General features: G+C 33.1%; 1 protein-coding gene across 1 annotated transcript in view; it reads left to right on the forward strand.

The window, feature by feature from the left end:
- Window positions 1-12,130, forward strand: part of LOC126970161 (paired box protein Pax-5) — a 122,880-nt gene that overhangs the window by 28,093 nt on the left and 82,657 nt on the right. The gene's annotated exons all lie outside the window — the stretch shown is intronic.

Below are 12,130 nucleotides of genomic sequence, written 5' to 3' on the forward strand. Positions count from 1 at the left end.
TTTGTAATTTTGTTCTTATCACGCGTATGCTCACTAAAATGGCATTGCTAGCAGCAGCGTCGTGTGCCGGGTCGTCTCCTTCCCTCAAATATGTACGAAAGTAATGATGGCTGGTCCATTCGTCAACTCGTGAACGGGTGCTACTTGTGGTGCCAGTTCAACCAGTTAATAAATTACTGTATTTGTTGGGTGCGATTACTAATTATGACAGTTATCACTATATACATCTATATATATAAAAATGAATTGCTGTTCGTTAGTCTCGCTAAAACTCGAGAACAGCTGGACCTATTTGTCTAATTTTGGTCTTGAATTATTTATGGAAGTCCAGAGAAGGTATAAAAGGTGAATAAATATGAAAATGTTTGGAATAAAAAAAAAACAACAATTTTGTTTTTCCTTTGATGTGTCCCCTGTCGTTCAGAAATCAAATTGAAAGAATAGTTTAAAATGAATAACTAATTAGATTTTTTGTATCTGTCTAACTTTCTCAGGAGTTAAAAAACAAACTTAATTTTAGCTACCTATAGTTGATAGATTAACTACAGTTGATGATGATACTATGATGGCAATACAACGTTTGCTGGGTCAGCTAGTCTTATATATAAAATTCTCGTGTCACAATGTTAGTTACCTTACTCCTCCGAAACGGCTGACTGATTTTGACCAAATTTTATATGCATATTCAGTAGGTCTGAGAATCGGCTACTATCTATTTTTCATCCCCTTTAATGTTAAGGGGTGTTAACCACCCTTAAATTATTTATTATTTTGGACGTAATTTTTTGTTTTTATTTTTTACGATCAACCCCTATTTTTATATCGCGATTTTTATATTATTCTGTTCCATCCACAAATCCGCTATAGGGTTGCAAGATGGCAATGGGTCAATCTTAACAATAATTGTAGTACTATAAATTTGGTTGGTCTGAGAATCGGTTGCATCTACTTTTTAACCCCAAAAATTTTTTTATTTTCTGGGTCAGCTAGTAACATATAAGGTCAACTGGTTATATATATCAATATGATATTATGAATTCAAGCTCTAAAGGTTGATGCATCCAATATGCGATAATTTATATGTATACAGTTTATTCTTTATTACTTTTATGAAATATTTTATATTTAAAACACCTTTAACTTTTAAACACGAGTTATAATATATTGGATGTATTACCTTAAAAACTAATTTCTAATTTTTCTAAGAAATTTCTTTAACGATTATTCTAGCATAAGTTGTAAGTAGTATTATAACGATAAAAGTCCTGGCTGTTTGGTGTTAAGCTTTTGCCTAAAAAACTAGTAGTGACGTTTAGGCGGGAACACGTGCCTTCCGTTACGTCAGGTGCTTCCCCTCGCAGGTGTCGTTCTATCAGCTGATTGTCATCTGCTATGGTGATTTCTCTACGGAACTATTCATTCATCCACTCTTACCATGACGCCTCTTAATAAACGTTATAAGAAGTGCCAAAATGAATTTATAGGTTAGAATTTGCTGTGCTGAAATTTCACCGTTTGGGCGCCATCTTGATATCCGAAGTAGGTATATTAGATTATTATTAATTTAAATAAAACCTCATCACATTTTAGGTTTAATAGAATGCTAATTATCGTTTTTGCAAATTGAAAGAGGTAGTATTTTTCAATAGTTATTACTATTAGACCTAGAGTTGCTTGCTCGTTTTTTTCATTAAAAAATTCTTAATAAAAACAGTAAAAACTTAAGATTTACTAAAAGCATTACTTAGTATTTTTTTTTATAATTTTCGATACAAGAAAAAGGTTGTTCTATTTTCAAAATCACATAAACTTTAGTTCAACGTCTTTCAACCCTAGGTCGTTACACCTGCAGTGAAATGACAACAGATGCGAATGGATCGACCACGTGCTAATCGAGTCGAGTTTTCGCGCCATTATCAAACGTTTTTTTTTTGATTAAGAAAAATAATTAATTAATTTTGTATTAATTATAATATGTAGATATATTTTTTATCGCTGCTGGACATCTCTGTATGTAGGTACGGCAATCATATTGTGATACAGAGCTTATTAAAATACATCAATATACTATACATTTTTTTCTTAGATCATTTATACGTCTAGATAGTCTGTGACAGCTGCGAAAACGTCGAAAAAAATTGAGGTTGACAGGTTTTTTGTATTAGATAAAGGGATAAAATGAGTAATACGTTGATTTTATATCTTATCTTATTATTTATATTTTCAAATTATTAACAATAAATTCAAATTTCAATTATATCTTACATAATATTTAATTATTTAAAATTTAAGTTAAACTTAAGAAATGCAATTAAGTTTTCTCCGTGCTTACTCATCTCCTCATATGTAAGAATTCTTGAATGAGAAGAAATATCACCGATGCGGTTATTCAACTCTCCAACAACCACTAAAATAATAAGCAAAAAGTTAAATACATACTTACTTTAATGACAGTAAACAGTTAGTGAACAGAATCTAGATATAAACAGTTTGATAGAGTACGACCTACAGTTAATGTTTTTTTTTCTAAAATTCAGAATCAATACATATTCTAAATTTAATGATACTCATATTGGCTGCTACTTATTTGCAGGTAGCATTGCCAGTATATTTCGGCTACATATGACTAATTTAGTTGTTAAGACCGGATAAGCTATGGAAATTACTAGTAGATATTAGTACGAAACTCTATTGTTAGGCTAGTTCTACGAATTTTGAGATTGAAATGTCAATCTCAGATCGCTTGTATATAGAAAGCGGCCGTTTTCAAATTTGTTATAAAAATATCAATTATGTACTGTACACCCAATGAGCTGCTCGAATTGTCTGGGATCCAGTGGTTAACGGTAAGATGTCTTGGCATTGCGAAGAGACGTCGCTTCACTGTGTTTCTTCTACCGCGTTCTTTATGGGGAGTGTTCCGAAGAGCTGCGACACGCCACAAATTAGGATATCATCCCCACTGTCTGGATGTGTGGCGGTCTTCCACGTATTACCAAGCTGTGAAATGAGCTTTCTTGTACGTACGTACGTGTGTTTCCGGGACGATACGACGTGGGTACCTTCATAAAAAGGTGAAACCTTCGCAGTACACTTCACGAATTAGGATATTATCCCAACCATCTGGATGTGTGGCGGTACTCCACAGTGCGGTTTTCAAGGAACTTTCTTCCACGTACAACCAAGATTAGCTTCCTTCTGTGGTGTTTCCGGGACGATACGACTTCGGTGAACGCTCCTGTCATTCCTCCGGTGTTGCAAAATAATGTAGGCGGCGGTGATCACTGAACACCAGGTAACCCGTCCCATACGCTCGTTTTGCCTTCTCTTCCATAAAAAGAGTTAAAAACATTTTATATATAATTAGAAGTGATGAAACAACATACATTGTATGTAGATTGACATCGTATTTACGCTCTGTAGCTTCAAAGAATCAGGAGGTAACCCAATGAACACAGGTTCACACGCGGTAATGTTAAGGTCATGCGAAAATATTGTACAGTGCAACGTTATATCATTATAAATGTGTTGGCGCGAAAGGAAAAATTACTTTCGTTCTTAATTATAAGAAAAATAGACATTCTTCGTTTATTTTTGCAAATGTACATAGATCTGTTTTCTTTGCCTATACCCTCAAGACATGACTGATTGAAATTGTATTTTTGTAGCTGATTTGTAAGAATCAAGAAACGGTAGAGAATTATTCACTATTTATATGTTTTTGTTTGCTGTGGCACATCCAAAAAAGTTTACATACGTAGGTATTACTCGAACGCCATTACATGAACGTAGTATGCTATCCCCTCGCAACCGCTTGCCCCTTTTTTATGAAAATAAGGGACAAGACGAGCAGGAAGTTCAGCTGATGGTAATTGATAAGCCCTACCCATTACAATGCAATGCCGCTCAGGATTCTTGAAACACCCAAAAATTCTGAGCGACACTAAAACTGCGCTCATCACCATGAGACATTAGATGCCAAGTCTCATTTGCCTAGTATTTACACTAGCTACGGCGCCTTTCAGACCGAAACACAGCAATGTTTACACACTGCTGTATACTGATTCACGGCAGAAATAGGCACCGTTTTAGTACCCATAATCTAGCTGGCATCTTGTGCAAAGGAGCCCCCCACTGGGACGCCTATGTCGTACTGTAGGCAACCCTATTTTGTAAGCACGTGTCTGTAACGTCATACGACCTGAGAAGAACGGATTTGATATAAAATTAAGGCGGGTACTAAATCTGAAAGAACATAATGTACCAACGCATTGTGATTCTAAGGAGGAAAGTTCTTTCTTAATGTATGATATAACAATATTTCCAGTTTCCCACGACCTAGACATTGATTCGTGGGAAATCTTACTTGTCTGTGTATTGTTTGTGATATTGATACTGAGAGATTGTCTACATTGTATTATGAAACAGCTTGTTGTCTAGCTTATAATCCTGAATTCAGATGCTAAAGCAATTTCGGAAAAAAAAATCCTCGCTCGGTGATTACGTATACTTGAAACCCGCTCCAGGAAATTGTGTTTTTATGATAAAATGCCAAAAGAAAAATGTTCAACGTCAGGTAAATGATACAATCTGTCTATTTCAATATTGTAGACGACACTGACTCAATCAACTTAAGACATAAGATGTTAAGGCATAGTCACGGACTAGTAAAAAAATAAGGACTCCGTGTCACCTTACATAACAGTGTAGCACCAAAACAAGCCGATTAACGTGTAAATACATAGCCCCACGCACACACTAACATTACTACAGGCCGATAGGCGGCCATTATGAGAATTGTCATCGTCTGTGACAGATCAGTTTGCGTGTCAATAAAATATTTTAAAAGTGCCGTCGTGCATTGTGAAAAAGTGTAAAAACGATACTATATAAGTATTTGTGGCCATATATGATTATTTAAGGGATAAAAAATAGTGTTACTAGTATCTCCCGTCAACGCACACATACTAGCATAACGGTGCTTCACTTGCTAATATCACGGCGCGGAGTCCTTCATTTTTTACTCGTCCATGGGCATAGTAGTTTATTTTAGAAGTAATTAAAAGTCATTTGTAAGTTCTTCAAAATTCATTCTTTTGAACCACTACCACCTCTTCGGAATCAAATGGTGCTCTGATAGAGAAGAAATGGCAGAAAGAATTGCTGCATCACTGTGATGCAGGAAACAGATGCTTTCCAACAAATGAACAAATACATTGTATCCATCACTGAGAAATGCACATTTCCCGCGTTTTCGGCAGTTTATGCTGCTGCAGTTGCCGCCCTAGATGGGTTTTCAATATGAGATGGTGCTAGCGTGTCCACACAAGTTGCATCCCATACCAGTGGTCATCCACGACTCCAGGGAATCAGCATTATGCCATCAGGTCTCTTGGACGTCACGTGAAATACCATTCTGGGATAGCTGGTGCTTATAAATTTATGTATTTAAAATGACGTGGAAATATACCTTCAATAGTACAATCACCTCACAGATTTTTCAGTTGTGATGTATGTACATGCAAACGTAATTAAATTATCATTCCGCAGTATGGAACTATCGTAATGTTTAAACTTACCTTCATTCCTATGGTCAATTGCTCCCCATTGCGTGTCTCTAATAAACAGCCTATTTGAATATTTAAACATATATCCGGTGCAAGTGTAGGAATTTTATATAATTTTTCACCCCGTGTTTATAATTTAATTTATGTGAGAACAAAGGGGGTAGGTAGTTGCGATTGTTAGATATGTTCTAGAAAATGGGAATGAAATTGAGTCTATTTACTTAATTTTTCATAGACTGGGTATTAGTTTTGCTGATATATCCACAAATAAGAAAAATGTCATACGGAGAATCCAAAATATCCGCGATGCAAATAAAAACAAAGAAAATGAACATTAAATTGAACATTACAAAATACAAGTAATTTTGTTCTTTATTCTCAAATTAATATCATTTAAAATAAGTATATACAGTGTGTTTCATACTGGGACAGTATGGGGATATTCTTATCCGGGAGATACAAAATACTCTCCTAGTAACAATTTGCTCTAATACTATTATCATTATTATATTTACATATCATTGAAATTTTTATATTAAACTATTAATTACACAAATTTATTAAGTAGGTACGAAGCATTACGTGTGGGGTTAATTCCCATTAGGAGTTGCGCTTGCGCAGGGGTCGCGTCAAATCTACCGTAAAATTGCCATTGTTTACAAAATTACTCATTTTTCAACATTTACCATCGGAATTGCGTCGGTTCGCTGCCAACTAGAGTTATTATTTTGTGAAATCAACGAATTTAGTTCAAACAAAACTAGCAATTGTTTTGTTTTAACCTCAAAATGGCTATATTTTCTCATTTATTTCTACATTTTTGTATAAATCTGGGTTAAATTATTTGTAAACAGATAATACATGGAATATTGTTTTTTTTTTTTTTAATAATAATCTTATTGTAAACATAGGCTGTAAGCTTCTCGAAAAAACAATGGAATAGTAATGAGGATGAATAGGAATGGTGATGAGTTTGTATGTCTCTCCTTCCGTCAGTCTGTCACTATATTAATTATGTGTTTATTAGTTTGTCCGCCTGTCACCGCATTGGCCATATATGAAGCTGAATAAACATAACATACCTACCTGTAATTATTTCACATATTTAAACATAAGAATCATATAAAACTTTGATAATATAAAGTTATATATTATTTTAGTATGTCCATTTCCTTTATCCTTTGTTTGCTAAAACGCGCTACTGAAAGTGTAGGATGACCATGAATTAATGAGTTTTTGGAGTAAATCATTTTAGTTATATTTTTTTTTTCAATGTGTGCATTACGTATTATTCTTTGTTTCTAAAGATGTTCAAACAATACGACTCGGAACTTAAGTAAACAGAAACACACAAGAAATAAAATTGCTAATTTATACCGAAATTAATTTAAAATTCATTGTTTAAAATTATTTTTAGATTAATATGTTACTAGACTGAATTTGTATAAGTGGAATTAGGTTGTATCACACTAACTCAGCAATATTTATATTAACTGGATATTGTACGGGTTAGTAAGTCCTTTATTGGGCGATGTATATGCTTTTACAACACAAAAACGTGCAAAACAAATTTGTTACCAAATTCAAAAATATAGTTAAAAAACTTTTGTGTGGTAAAGTTTACTGGCACATAAATAACCATTCTTAATCATACCATAGACTGCAAGTGAAGCGAACGCATTTATTGTACGATTTTCTTTCATTGGCGAGTTTCTTGCGCCTGTTCTTCTCAGGTCTGAGCCATTCTATTTTGAATGAGTCGTATTCTATGACGTTCAATAAGTGATTTTAAATCCTACTTTTAATATTTGTATTCAAGGATATAAGGAAGCTGTTGGCTTTGAAGCTTATCATGATCTTAGATGGCTCTTTAGACACTTTAAGTAGAACGTATGCATTTCACTTGGCATATTACATGCTGTTCCATCATTTTCTTGACAAAAAATTTTGTTGTAGTGTCTGTGTTGTCCGCAATTACCAGTAATTGTTCTGATTTACAAATCAGGCCCTTAATTGGTCTTTGGTGCTGGCGTGAATAAAATATCCTTCAATTAAAGTAATCCAAAATGAGATGATAACATACTTTAATTTGAATTTTTGGAACACTTTGGTAATAATAACATATGAATAATTCACATCGAAAGTTCAAGAATACCTCTCTATAGCTGAAGAAGAAAACAAAGTTTTATGTCAGGTAGAGGGGGAAGCACTTCCATTTTAAGGCATTTTCACAGCAACATATAGTTTTGGTAATATTTTATCGGCCTACACTCATCAAATACAGAGGAAAAACGCAATAAGAAAGAGCTTCCCAAAATATATCTAGTAATACCCATATGACAAAGTAAAGCACCTGCAGGAACAGAATAGTGCAAATTTTATTTTATTATTATTATGTAAGAGCAAGAAAGTGTATAAACATATAAAAGTGTATAATTTCACTAAAACAAATTGGAACTTAATATTTTACAAACTTGAACGACTTCTTAAATTTTACACAGTCGTCAAACTCAATGTACATGAATAACATAAAGTTTTTTTTTTATTTCGAACGCATGGTCTCTACAGTAATTAACATTCGGTCAGTTAACGAGTCATCGCAGTTCAATGTCATTGTTTTTATCGGTGTGAATCCTCGCCGCCATTTTGGAAATAAATTTAGCATTGTGAATCTAATGAAATTTAAATCTGACATGTTCTTTAAAGATCTAACGTAATAGTCTAATCTAACGTGATTCTGGCAAATCTGTGGTATATCTTCCACAGAAGCCACAGTAGGAAGAATAGAATAGAATAGAATAAAACGCTTTTCGAATCTATAAAGCTATATTAGTTAAAACGTGTTTTACGCCTATCGAACGTTCGATAAAATTCCTTATTCATATTCGTTAGATAAATCTCCCATAACTAATACGTCTCTATAATATACAATGTTGCCATTTCGTACAAAAAAAAAACATGATTTTAACTAATTTAATGAGGAACTGTCAATGGAAACAGACATCTTTTCAATGTCAATAGTTTGTCAGTTGTCAAAAGTCGATGTCAAACTTCAAAAATCAATGTTTTGAAGTTTGTGGGTTGTCTATCTATGACGGATACCCAACAACTTTGAGCGGGACGCTTATAAATCACAATATTATTTAACGAACAGCTGATCGATGTCGGCCATGTTTTTTTTGCGTTCGAGTGCATAAAATAAGTTTATAGAAGGGTCCTAGCTATTATAAGTCACGTCAGCTTTATCGAAGAGATAATGAGCGTTTTAGCTCTAATTTGCGATTATAAATACCATTTTTAACAAGCGTACATTAGCCATGTTTTAAATCTCCGCTAAGTCATTATGAATAAGACAGCTTATATTTACGGTAGACAAATAAAGTAATAAATCGTCAGGGTGTATTTGTCACACCTTTCTCACGATATTACGTCGTTAGTCCCAAATTATTGGCTCATCATAGCATAACAACTTACCATCTGGTCACTTTCAAGTTATAAATTAGGCCTTTTTTGTATAAATTTACGCTTAGTACCACTGGACGGTAGTTGTCTCAAATAGTTGTTCGTAGTTTTATTGTAATCGACTCCAGATTCAGGATACAGATATAATTATGTTTAGTCCAGTTCAGTAAAACTTCCAACTTTCCAGTTACTAATACTTTCTTGTTCCTATTTCTTATAACAAAACGTCATCAAAAGTAACTAATGAACGGATTTTAATGGGGATTAATTAATGGAGAGCAGTTTAGTCCAACTTGAGAGATAGGATAGTTTTTATTTCGATTTGGGACACATAATTTTTTTATTTTCAATATTTTTTTCTATGAGAGAATTATTTGACGCACGGGTTGACAGTTCTGCTGTGAAACAATTTCATTATAACAACAGGAGCATTTTTTATGAAATAATTCATGATGTTTTGAAATATTATTGGTAAATTCCTATAAAACAGTATTTTTTTTATTATCTACAGAACAACGTCTGTCGGGTCAGCTAGTGTCTTACAAATGTCAATATTTTTGTATTCTTACGATTCTGGTGAGAATGGAAGGCCAAAGTAATAAAAATATTGTTTTATCTTCGGTTCTTAATACTTGTACCAATTTTCCACTAACTCTTTTAGGTCACTAAAATTACTTTGAAATGAAACCCATTACATAGACATACATACAAGCTAACATTAATATCAGCCATCATGCACATCAATTATATTTTTTTAACCGACTGCAAAAAAGGAGGTGGTTCTCAATTCGTCGGTATGTTCTTCTTTTTTATGTTTGTTACCTCAAAACTTTCGACTGCGTGAACCGATTTTATAATAAAATAAAGTATAAAAATACACAATTATTTTATACTTTTTAGTGCATATTATCTGTTGTTTTGGAATAGTGTTTTTGAAGTCCGTTGTTTTTTTGTTATTTTTTTATTATTTAGCAATATTTGTTAGTCGTTATTGTTATATTAAATAGTTAATTGAGTACCTGTCGTGACATTTTCCGATGTCTGCGTAGTTAACATTGTGATGCTTTGGCGCCCTTGCTTTTAACATGCGAACATATAATGCGAACATACTCTGACTCTTAGATTAAGGATTGGTCTTCGCTGCGCTCCAACTAGATATCTAAGAAAAATTGCTTTTTTATTACGGCAACTATTCGATGCTAGTGTGCGTGCCATCATATTAAAAAAAATCAAGAAAATATATTATGTTGCTTCTCTCCATATTATCCGAAGGCACATCTATCCTACCTGGTCTCCCATGACGCCACATCTTTTATTACTTTTGTATTTACTATGAATAATCGATCCAAGATTATCCAGGTAGGAGGATAGGACACCATATGTGAGAATGACTATGTTAGTGGTGCTTGGGAATACGAAAACCAGATTTATATTCCCTAAAGTGATACCATCAAAAAAAAATTAAACCTTATTATAATAAAACGTATGTTTTTGTATTTTAAATAATATATCCCGTGGATATTTCTACTAAAATTGTTATTTAACAACCTTAGGTAATTCAGCAGTATAATGACAATGTTTATGATTACTTGACAACGTGTGAATATGGACACACACGATATTGCGGCACGAGATAGGTCTTACGATGGGGTCAATTTTTATTGTAACATTGTAAGTTTTGTTTAACATTAATTGAGCATTTGAGTTAGACAGACATATTAAATAGCAAACTATGAGTGTCATTGTTAAAGTTGTTACACAAGAAGAGTTATTTATATAAAAGACAATAGAACATTATATATTACTGCTTACAGTAACATTACTGTGTTTGTAGGCATGTAATGCTTTAATGGTATGCAGAAAAAGTAATGAACTCGCTTTACTGTCATGACAGAGGGATAAATAATATATTATTTATATAATATACTATCATTCTCTATGTTATCACAGAACGTACAATTTGAAAAAAACGTTGCATTAATTTTTTTACTTTTGAGAGGAATTTGAAATTTGTTTCAAGATTGCTTCGTTTCGCATTTTAGTTACTCTATGATAATAAAATAATATTTTTTATTAATGTATGGAAACCTAATTAAATACATATTGAAAATATGATTAAACTTCTTCAATATTTGTAATGAAAGTTTTTTTAAAAACTTAAAAATAATGTTAAATATTAATTAATAAATTAAAATTATTTAATGCAATTTTTTTTACTTTTGAACTTCAGTCTTACGACTAACTAAAAGTTTATTTTGCGGACTAGAGTAACTACAGAGTATTTAAGTAATATTGTAAAAATAATAATTTTGATAACATATTACGCTGATCAACTTAACAAAGTTTTATTAATATAAATGAAATATAGATCCGCAGATTTGCCTCGAGTGTTAATACCTTGTGTTCTGACATGTTTTGTTTCGAATTTTCCCACAGCCTTGCGGATGGGTCTCCACATAACTCTACAGTTTTTGTAATGTTCATGTTTAAATACAATACACCTATGTATGTATTGGATATTCAAATTAATATTCCTAAACGTTAACGTTTTACTACGATAGGGGTACGATGAGTTTTTTTTTAAATTTAGAAGCGCATAATAAATTTAATTCAGAAACAATAGGTTCCAAAGCAATTCTAATATACAAATTATAAATATATATTTTTTTTAATTTTTGTTAAAGTTGATGCCCTGAGCACTATATTTAGTGGATATACTATGAGACTAGGTTGTCTCCATCAGCTATGTAACTCTCGTTTGACAAGGCACAATCGCTTGTAAAACGCAATATTATTTACGAATATAAAAAACTAGTTATTACAAATCGTTTCGGAGTTTCTCTGCGAAATCGAATCAGAAATGAGGAGATCCGTAGATGAACCAAAGTCACCGCACATAGCCCAAATGATTGCGAAATTGAAGTGGCAGTGGGCAGGGCACATAGGGCAGTAAAGTCCTCCAATGTCGCCAATGGTAGGTCCCCACAAGATGGACCGATGATCTGGTCAAGATCGCCAGAATACGTTGGATGAGGGCAGCGCAGGACTGATCGTCGTGGAGATCTTTGGGGGAGGCCTTTGTCCAGCAGTGAACGTCTTTC

This window comes from Leptidea sinapis, chromosome 20, assembly GCF_905404315.1.
Source record: "Leptidea sinapis chromosome 20, ilLepSina1.1, whole genome shotgun sequence".
Lineage (NCBI taxonomy): Eukaryota > Metazoa > Arthropoda > Insecta > Lepidoptera > Pieridae > Leptidea > Leptidea sinapis.